Source organism: Pinus tabuliformis, chromosome J, assembly GCF_031772625.1.
Source record: "Pinus tabuliformis cultivar Carrire ecotype Pingquan chromosome J, CPIR1, whole genome shotgun sequence".
NCBI classification, from domain to species: Eukaryota; Viridiplantae; Streptophyta; class Pinopsida; order Pinales; family Pinaceae; genus Pinus; species Pinus tabuliformis.
The window spans coordinates 1,633,370,845-1,633,381,513 of record NC_142295.1 but is presented as its reverse complement, the minus strand read 5'-3'; the positions used below and the strand labels follow the sequence as shown (position 1 = coordinate 1,633,381,513).

Here is a 10,669-nt window from a genome sequence, read left to right as displayed (position 1 = left end):
AAGGGCCAAAATTGAAGAATTACAAAAGGAATTTGCTTGATATGAATTTCAATAATAACTACACCAAATACTTTAATTTCAAAGCCTCAAAATGGAAGAATTACAAAAGACATTTGTTTGATATAAATTTCAATAATACCTACACCAAATACTTTAATTTCAAAGGCTCAAAATGGAGTATGACATAAAAAAATATCATATAAACTTTGGAATAAAATTATTCCTATTTAAATGTTGAAAAAATCTTTTCTATTCCTTCATAATGTATTTCTTTCTATGATAGTCCACAATCTTTTGGATAGATAAAAAATATGACTGTGAAAGGTTCCCTAAAACAGAAACAAGAAAAATGAAGACTCCATCTATAATAAATATTTTTAAAGATTTTGTGTGTTTCATCCAGTTAGTCGGCCATATCATGTTGATCCAACTATAGAATTGATAAAATAAAAGGAATATAGGATAATGGTAAAAAAAACTATTGGAATGGTAAAATATATGGAATATTTAAAATAAAAGGAATATCGGATAATATATTTTAATGGTAAGAGTCTTTGTTGGAATTGTCAAAATAAAATGAATATCTGGTAGTATATTGTAGTGGTAAAAGTGCTTATTTCGGTGACCTGTACAACAATAAAATTTAAAAAGTATGTTTTTGTATTTATTTTTCTAATTTATGGAAATGAATATATTTATGTTTATCTTTCAAACACGATAATTTACAACAATTTAGCACAAGAGCTATTTATTAACTAAAGAGTGACTGAAGCGCAGTGATTACAGATTATAGCCCTTGTTAAGTTGTGCTCACATTAGTAGGAATTATTTGTTATGTTTGGCTGACATTAGTAGTAGGAATTATTCTATACTTAATTATCTCTTGTTCTTTAAAGGGTAATGGATCAAGGGTAAAGGGACATGGTATAATCAGGGATTTAATAGAGTATGTTCAATACAACAGATCACTGGTTAATAAGTTTGATTTAGAAAGAACCTTTTTTATTTTCATATTCCTTTTGTGAAAAATTTATTTAATATACATTTGTTAGCCATTTTTTTTATAACTTTTTTTTCATATCTTAAGTGTTAAACAGATATATGCCCTTCAAAATAATATTAAGAGTAACCTTCAAATTTGATCACTGTGCGCCGAATGACTCATTTTCTAAAATAGATCTATCGACATTAGGTCAGCCATTTGACTTATACATAATCTAAGGTATTAATATCCAAAATTATGAAAGAAGTAATGACAAACCTAAACAGTCCGCGACTAATCACTCGAACCTTGCGTGTCCGCTGAACCATCGTTTTCACTCTTATAATTTTCACTGAGGCTTAAGTTTTATCAGCGAAGTTTCTTATTGCTGGATGTGGGGATGATTCTATTAGGATATCGAACTTCGATAAATGTCAAAAAGAACCAGGCAGGCAATATTGGCTGAGATTCTAGAACGGAGTGGAGGTATTACCAGTGCCGATGCGTCGTGAAGAAACATCGTTGCCCCACAGGGAAACGACTAGATCATCGGCACAGGTCTGGAGAGACGGGGGAAGTGGGGGAAGAGGGGGCACGTCGACAATGCCCTCCAATATGTGCAACACTACACTCATCGATGGCCTCACGTCGTCATCGTCTTGGATGCACCATCCTGCCACTATTGCAGCCCTCTCCACTTGTTCCGCGTCCGCAGCGTTCAACAATTTCTTGTCGAGCACCTCCATGGCGTTTCCGCCGCTGATCTGGCCTGCAGCCCACGCAGGAAAGAACAGCCCGTCGGATTCCGAGACCCTATCCATGTTCCTTCGCCCTGCAATTATTTCGAGCAATGTCATGCCGAAGCTGTAGACATCGGCCTTCACAGTGATGGGCATGCATGAAAGCCACTCGGGGGCCAAGTACCCTCTCGTTCCTCTCATGGTTGTCAGGACCTTACTATAATCTCTGCCCAGGAGCTTCGCCAGCCCGAAATCGGCCACCTTGGGGCACAAATTGGAATCCAGGAGGATGTTTTCCGGCTTGATGTCGCAGTGAATAATGCAGTCCCTGCACTCATCGTGCAGGTAAGCAATTCCCCGGGCAGTCCCCACCGCGATGCCGAAGCGTGTTTTCCAGTCCAACACCTCGTGCTGCTCATCATCCCGCCGGGGTTTGCGGAACAGAAAGGAGCTGAGGCAGCCGTTAGGCATGTATTCGTACACCAACAGCCTTTCAGATCTCTCGGAGCAAAATCCCAGCAGTCTAATCAAATTTACATGCTGCGTGATTCCGATGGTACTCACTTCCATGCAAAATTGCTTCTCTCCGTGACTCACACCTTCCAATTTTTTAACTGCCACCGGAGAGCCGTCCGCTAAAATACCTTTGAACACGGACCCGAAACCCCCGCCTCCCAGACGCTCACAGAAATTCTTCGTTGCACTCTGCAGCTCTCTGTAACTGAATACAGTAAGCCCAACAGGCGCGTATTCTGTGTTAGACAAACCCAGGCGCTTGCAACACCAGAGAAAAAATAGCACAAACACCAGAATAGCAACCAGTCCTCCCACGACACCGCCCACAACGCCGTCAAGAGTAGCCGTGTTGTTCGAATTAGAGGAATGAGGTACATCAGCGGCATCTAACCGCAGAAACAGAGAGACTCCGTTGGAGTCATCGTACAAATTTAGCAATTCCACAAACCACACTATACACGTCCGCAAAGTATCGTTAACGTAGGCATATGCGGTGCACGAGCAATTGCTGAGACAGGCTTCCTGGCACTGCCTTTGCCCTTTGTATGGAACTCCCCCAGAGGGCATAGATTTGCCACTCAATTCTACAAACACGTCGGTGGTGGTCTCGTTTCCACCATGGCTGCATCGTAACGGTGTCTTCCGAACGCAGCCGCTTGACCACTGCTGAGATTCCCATTCTTGGCTGTCTCTGGGGATAAAACTCGGCACGCAGTTGCAGGACTGAACATTGTTATTGTTGCACGATCCATAAGGCCCGCAGACGGCATAAACCTCGCATTGAGTGAGGGGCTGTTGCCAAACCATGCTCCATTCTTTGTTTTCCAGCATAATGTACGCTCGCATCTGTCCCGACTTATTATCCATAACGAAACGCGACAGATAGCCATAGGTGATTCCATGCGCCAAAGAAAATGTAAAATACTTGTACGAACTGTTATAGAAATAATTAATATCGTTCCAGTAATACGACTCCACGGCAACATCGCTGAAAAAATTGCCGTTCCAAACTGTTGGGTATTTTTGATGGATGGGAAAATACCAAAACGACACAAACAAACATCACAGAGCCAATGCTCTGTTTCCTTTGTTCACAGGACCTTTTGCACAGGGAAGCCTTTTAATAAAAATTGACTGAACAGAGTATTACACAGCCATAAAATCATTTCCATTCATTAAAATATAAAGCCTGATACATATGTCTTTCTCTTTGTTGAGAGGGATTCACCAAAATTACTTTCACCCATCAAAACTCTATTTTCACCTGAGAAATTACTGTGCTGGGTTTACTGCAGTAAAACCCATTTTTACATTTGCTGGTGTAAAACTATTTTTACACATACTGCTGTAAAAATATTTTACACATACAGTAAACTTTATATTACATTCACAATCTCAGAAAATACCTGAGCGCTCTTTTATTTTGCATTTCAATGCAAATTCAATACATATAAAAAAACTTACTTAACACACATGCGCTCCTCTCTTTTTCTCCTCTTCATGCACTGCTGTGCATTTCCTTGGCTTTGGCTCCTGCGTCATTTTTACAATATATTCAACTGCATAAAAATACCAGAACATATGCGCTCCACTCTTTTATTTACAGATAGCCCCTGTGCATACATTTTCAAATGAGCAGCATTTCTTATGCACTACTGTGCATTTCTATAACAAAAAACATTCTTCATTCTTTTCGCACGAGATGTGCTTCACCCTTAATTTTTCGCTGCTCCAACATCTCTCGAATGGTCAACGCACAAAAAAAACATATTACATACATCTTACCTATGTTAACATGACAAAACGATTATAATATAGTCCGTATATAAAAAACTTAAATGCTTTGCCAACCGGAGTAAATAATCTTAATTACTTGACGGTCAACCCAAAACTTGACTTTTACTTTACGCAAAAAATTTGATTTGATGCAGGCGGGGAGCAGCTTCGGAGATCGACTGTGGAGAGGGCGGGAGCAGATCTGACGGCTCACAAGAATATCGGAAGGCATCATATGACTGAACAATACCTTCCGATAAATTACGTTGGCTTATGTCATGCGAGTGACACGTGTCTGCACCAAGTTTTATTGGAGCCCTTTGCCGGAATATTCTGTTGCCGGAAGGTTGGCGCGATATGTTTCAGGGGGCCGGAAAACACACGATTCGTTGCGCTGCTGAGATGGCGCCCGATGCTGCCCACGTCTGCCTGCAACTTGCAGTTGGAATTACCATTCCAACACAAACACCGCTCTGCCAGTATTTGGTGTGATTCTTCAACATCATCACGAACTGGTTGGCTCCGCTTGGATCCATAAGAAGGGCGAAGGGGCCAGGACTCGGATCCCAAGGGCTCTTCCACGAAGACAGCCTCTGGTTGCTACCAAGTTTCATACCTGGCAACCATGTATTTTCCGGATGGTCGAAGCTCTGCCAAATGATTTCAGAGGTATTCTTGGCATCCTGCACGATCAAATTACCAGAATTTGTTATCATTGCCGAAAAAGGCTTCTTCCCGTTAGCCTTGGAGGACCAGACGGTGGATCTCCCATAAGACAGAAGAAGACTTCCGTCCTCTGTGAGATTAAGAACAGAAGACGCATTCTGCAGCGGCTGCTCCAAGTTGGCCACCCAAGCGATTGTCTGCTGTGAAGCGATTGTTGTTCATGAGATTGAAAAATCCGAATTTGAAGATACCGTTATGAGAGATTCTGGTCTCATTACCAGTGAGAGAGGCACCAAATACTATGCTGTCGGAATCTTCCGCGTAGCCGGACTTTATCAGAAGCAGCACCACAACGAAGAGAAATAAGCAAGACAGATCAATCTGGGGTAGTTGCTGTCTCATTCTCTTTTCACTTCCCATTCTAAAATCAATGAGCTGCCCTGCTGCCACACCATACCCTCAAACCCATTATAACGTGTTCATAAGAGCGGTCCGGCTTTAGAATGTTGTCTATTCAACTCGAACGAGAGGGTAAGGGATACCCCATAATACCTACACTAACGGCCAACGGACAGCGGTCCGGCAATTGAATGTTGTTTCCTCTGCTTGAACGAGTCGCTACGGTTGAACGAGAGGGTAAGGGATACCCCATAACACCTACACTAACGGCGAACGGACAGCGGTCCGGCAATTGAATGTTGTTTCCTTTGCTTGAACGAGTCGATACGATACGCCGTACGGTAGGCTCTATTATATTTGATAACAAAATTCGCCGGTTTTGGGCAAAAAAAAAATTCCAAAATCTATAATAATAAAAAACGTTCGCCGGTTTAATTCCAAAATCTATAATGATTAGACACTGGCATAATCAAACGGCAATTTAAAAGGCAACAGGTAATGAGAATTCATTGGCCATACCTATAATGAGTTGACAATGCATTAATCGAACAACATTTAAAGGCAATAGGAAATAGATTTGAGAGGCAATCAAGTCAGCCATTAGTCAAACAGTAATCAAAGGCCGTCACGCAAGTCAGTTATTAGTCTAGGTAAAGCGTATGGACTCGTCCAAATTGATGAGAACAATCAAACGCTGACCAAATGTGATAAGCAGGTATACCGTACCGATTGGTTCTAGTTGAATAGACAACATCCAAAACCTGACCAAATTCATGAACAAGTTATAATGGGAGCGTTATTATAAGTATGTTTAGGGACTTTTGGCTGGAATTTGGAAAATTAAATTTTGGTTAAAATTTAATTTTTTTTTAGGATTTATAGGGATTCAACATAGCTTCAACAATAATGTTTTCTAGGATAGAGTGGTGACACTCTTGTGGGGCGCTGGGTCACCGAAATGTTTGAGCTTGAGATGTAGGATTGGGTTAAATATTACTAGTCTTTCATTTTAAAATGTTCCTAGATCGATGGCGCCAGATGAATTACAGGACCCCCACACTCCCGACAATTAATGGGGGTCTGCAAAGTGGTTTCTCTGATCCCGCTTATGTATACGTGTCGACCTCTTATCAATTACGGGACCCCTCTCACTTAAAATCATATACCGCCACTACCCCCCTCCCCGCAAACAGCTTATCCTGCTCTACTATTATTTCTACCATTCCTACCCTCCACCAACCTTCCACCATTTCTAGTCGCGGCCATCTTTCCCGCCAAACAAGTCAAGGGACTGTTGTCAAATTAATTACTCCCACCAACATTCAAAACACTTAATCCTCTGCGTTAATAATGATTAAATTGATATAAAATTGTTATGAACAAAATAACAAAGCCATGATCCCATTAAACCGAATTATTTTACTTTCCTCTTGCAACTAGAACTCTTGGAACGTGATCCAAGAAAATTCTAGCGACCAACAGCTATCAATCACTACCGCTCTTGGGTAAATTCTCAATCGTTCTCAGTGATTTTGATTCTTTCCAAAATAGCCAACCATAAAGGAAAATCCAAAGTATCTATAGAGAATCCTCTACTACCTCCCGTAATTAATCTAGATGAATTACCTCTCAATGATACCCATTTCAAGATTATTGAAACCAACCGTGAATTTGATTTGTATGAGCTTCACAATTGGGCATTCCAAAATTATGAGGACACTAGCGATGATTTTTCCTTCTAGGAATCCTTTCTTGCTCAGTTTTGTTTCCCTCAAACACATCACTTCCCAGAGTTTGTCACCTGGTGTGAAGCCCAATACCTCCCAAGTCCAAGAGTTATAGTTGCTCAAAATAATGCGACTCTTTTCTCCATAACTTCTAAATTGATTTGTCAAAACTGGCAATTAAAACCTGAGGGCTCCCTTCACCATTTTTCCACTGATGCTCTTATGGAGATTTATCAAAAGCTTTCTTTCTCACATAGAACTTATATTTTTTAGTCATTCCTACCAAAGAATTATGAATTACTTAAGACAAATCCACTTTATCCATTTGCAATATTCCCTAAGATGTTTAGGTAGGTAATTTCCATGGTTTCTTGTCTGTTAGGATATCCAAAAGATCAGTGGGTAGATGAAGTTATCTAAGCATTCTTATTAGTGTTTTCATCTGGCGAGAAACCTTCAATTATGTTCATTTACAGTGAATTCTTGTAAGATGTAATTCATGATCAGTTCTTAAAGTTTAGTGCTAAAGGATCATTCAACCACCAGTGAAATTTTGTTTACTTGTTTTTGTATCATCAATAAGAAAGGTTCAAGTTTCCTCTACAGAGATTGGATGCTGAAGGAAAGCCACAGTCAGTAATTCAGATATTTTGAAAGAATTTGTAGAAACTGCCAAGGAATCTACATGAATATTATCTTCTCTCGGAATTGCTAAAATATTGAAAGCCTGAAAATCATTTTCCACACAATCCGATACTTAATTTCTATAAGCTCTGAGTCTAGGATGTTTTGTTTGACAAAGATTTTTGATCTGTTTTACAATCAATTCTAAATCACCAAATACTACCAGGTTTTCTACTTTCAAATTTTTAGCTAATTCCAATCCTAAAATTAAATCCTTATACTCTACCACATTATTTGTGACTTCAAAATCTAATTTGAAGGATTGAGTAATGTTTTTCATTTTAGGTGAAATGAGTACAATTCCTACTCCGTCTCCATCCTTAGAAAATGCTCCATCAAAATACATTTTCCAAACATCACTATCTGAAAAACTGAGGCACATTTACAGTATCTTTAATTCTGATTTTTGTATTGCAAAAATCACTTGCATCCAAAGTAAAGCATCCAAAATCTTGATCAATAGCATATATAGGATGATTTATTGTTTGATTAGCTTTACAGACAATGTTTATGAATCTTACTTCTCTGTACAACCTTAAATGTTCACCTCCGTAAATTGGGATTGTAGCATAAGACATATCCATCTGTAAGATTCCTCCAAGCTTAGCACAGCATGATCTTGATAACAACATACCAAATTTGGGAGGAATGTTTGTAACAACTATATCCAATACTATGCTCTTCACAGGGATTTGGGCAAGTGTAACAACTAAATCGTTGATTAAACCCAAGCAAGGTACTTTCTTTGAATCAAATGTATATAAATCATGATAGGATCTAGTAATTTGCAACTGAAGTTGGTCCATGATAACTTTAGGCTTCAGATTATGGGAAGCACCAGAATCTAGCATACAGTTGTACAAAAGAAAATAATGAATTTTTAATGTGACATAGAAAGGTGGCACACTTTCATTTATCATATCTAAACAAGGCCTAAACATAACCGAAGGCTTCTCATCCTGAAGGCTAATTACATCTCCTTCAGCATCTACACTTGAAGATTGTATCCATTTGGAGACTTGTTGTTTATAACCTGGATTCCTTGAAAGTTCAGATAAGGGAATTGGAATTTTTACCCTTTATAATTCTCTTTCAACATTAAAGACAATTGCAACATATTTTTTTGTATAACATTGTCCTTGTAATTGATTTTGAGGCTGAACAGATGGTGTTTCAACAGCTTTCTCTTGAGGCTCATTAAAGGTAACATTTTTTACAAGCCTATTAGGACCTTGTCTAGGTCTTAGGTCATATATCCTATTCAGTTCAGTAATGAGAAACTCAGAAAAAGCTTCGTATTTACAAACTTGAGAGGATTCTTTATTTTGAGTAAAAGGTTGATCCTGATTGGTAGGGACAATAGAATTTTGAGATGATGAATCTTCAAAATAATTGATTCATTTGTGACAACTCGGACAACTTCTTTAGGGTCTTAATCATAAATTATTAATGGATGTTGAATTTGTTGGTCATTATTTGGTCTTTGCAAAATTTGAGGTTGGAAAGGTCTTCTATATTGTATTGGAGGTCTATTTGCAACATGTTGGGCTACTCTGGCCTGAGTTTCCATTCTTGAAATTTGATTGGACTAATTTCTTAATAAAGAAGTTATTTCATCAATTTTTAGTTATTCTTCTTTATTCTTTGATGATGAAGTACTTTCTTCTCTAGCTTTCTGTTGTAGCGGCTACAACCACCCTCTAAAATTTTGGCTTGCACCCAATTTCGGAGCCTCCCCTAAGAGTTTCACTTGATGACTACACAATCTCATGTTCACTCCGTGAGCCCGAGTCAGTGTTTGCATCCACCTTGTTTGTTCTTTTCATTCAAGTTTTTGCATGTTGGTGTCTAAGTCATGCTTGCGACCATGTTCTGGTTATGCTCAAAGTCTTTGCTTCACGTGTGCTTGTTGTGTCCGCTATGAAAGCATTTGTCACACTCACACACAGAGTCACATTCATTGTAGCACAAGTGTCGTCACGTTTGATCAACGATCATTCACGAGTGTTGCTTGCATCATCGGTCAGTCATGTTGAACATGTGTGTCTGGATTGTTTGAGTCGTCTCGTCATCGAGTCATGTGAGTGTGTGTTTGCACGATCACCTATGAATCTTTCGATTGTTCACACACTTAGTCATTTTGCCGAAGTTCTGATGATCGGACTCCCCTTTGACAGTCGAACCATCACCCTGCCATTGACTCGATCGACTGTCACCCAGAACAGTGCAGAAGCACCAAGCAAGTATTTTCAAGTTGCACTGATCGCAAGCGATCCAATCAAATTTCATGTTAGCCACCTAGAGAGTCGGACCCAGTAGTCACCGCAGGACTGACTCCCCTCAAAAATTGCACAGAAGCTGCTAACCTTGCCTGCTCTGCTAACTGAGGAAATTGTGCAGACAGGCCAGACAAACACCAAGTGCCAGTCCCTGTCTCCCTCAGAAAATTGCGCAGTTTTCCCAGTCAGTCCTCCCGATAATCGATCGGTTGCTCATCTAGGAAATTGCGCATTTTTCATGAGCAGGCCTTCTACAACCCAGCAGTCCGCTCAGCTTAGAAATTGCACAGAGATGGTCAGCAAGCCGACCTCCCAACCTCAGTGTAGTTTCCCTCACCAACAACTCCTAGCAGCAGACTACCAGTTCCTTCTAGGAATTGCGCAGTTTCTGTTGCCAAGCTCCCGGCAGCTGACTACCTGTTCCCCTTGGGAATTGCGCAATTTCTGCTGCTAGTGACCCAATAGCCAACTGCTAATTCCCTCTGGGAATTGTGCATTTTTGGCTGCCAGGCTCCCCTTAAGGCTTCAGTTTTGTCAACAATAATAGTTTTAAGGCTTTTCCCTTTAGGCTTCACACTAAAATAAATTCACACTTCTCCCTCACACAACTAGAGAGCTACAACTATGAATAGCTTGTTGTTTACTCCAAACTTAATTAGCACTAGCACACCAACATTAACACTAGCATTAACACTAGCTTGTGCTTGGGAAAAACAAAGTTTATATAGGATGAATTGATGGGAGATGGATCCTCTTCTCATCGGAGAAGTTCTTATCCCTTGAGGTATTTCCATCATTATAGGGGAAAGGAGCTCAAACTGGCATCCTCGACCCCATCCGGCCAAACCATTTACCCGACTTCCATTACGAAGCTTCTAGAGTTGGAAGCTTCATCTCTTT

General features: G+C 39.9%; 1 pseudogene; it reads right to left on the bottom strand.

The window, feature by feature from the left end:
• Positions 1-1,452: 1,452 nt before the first annotated feature.
• LOC149233756 (G-type lectin S-receptor-like serine/threonine-protein kinase At2g19130 pseudogene) lies at positions 1,453-4,730 on the bottom strand (annotated as a pseudogene).
• Positions 4,731-10,669: the final 5,939 nt, after the last annotated feature.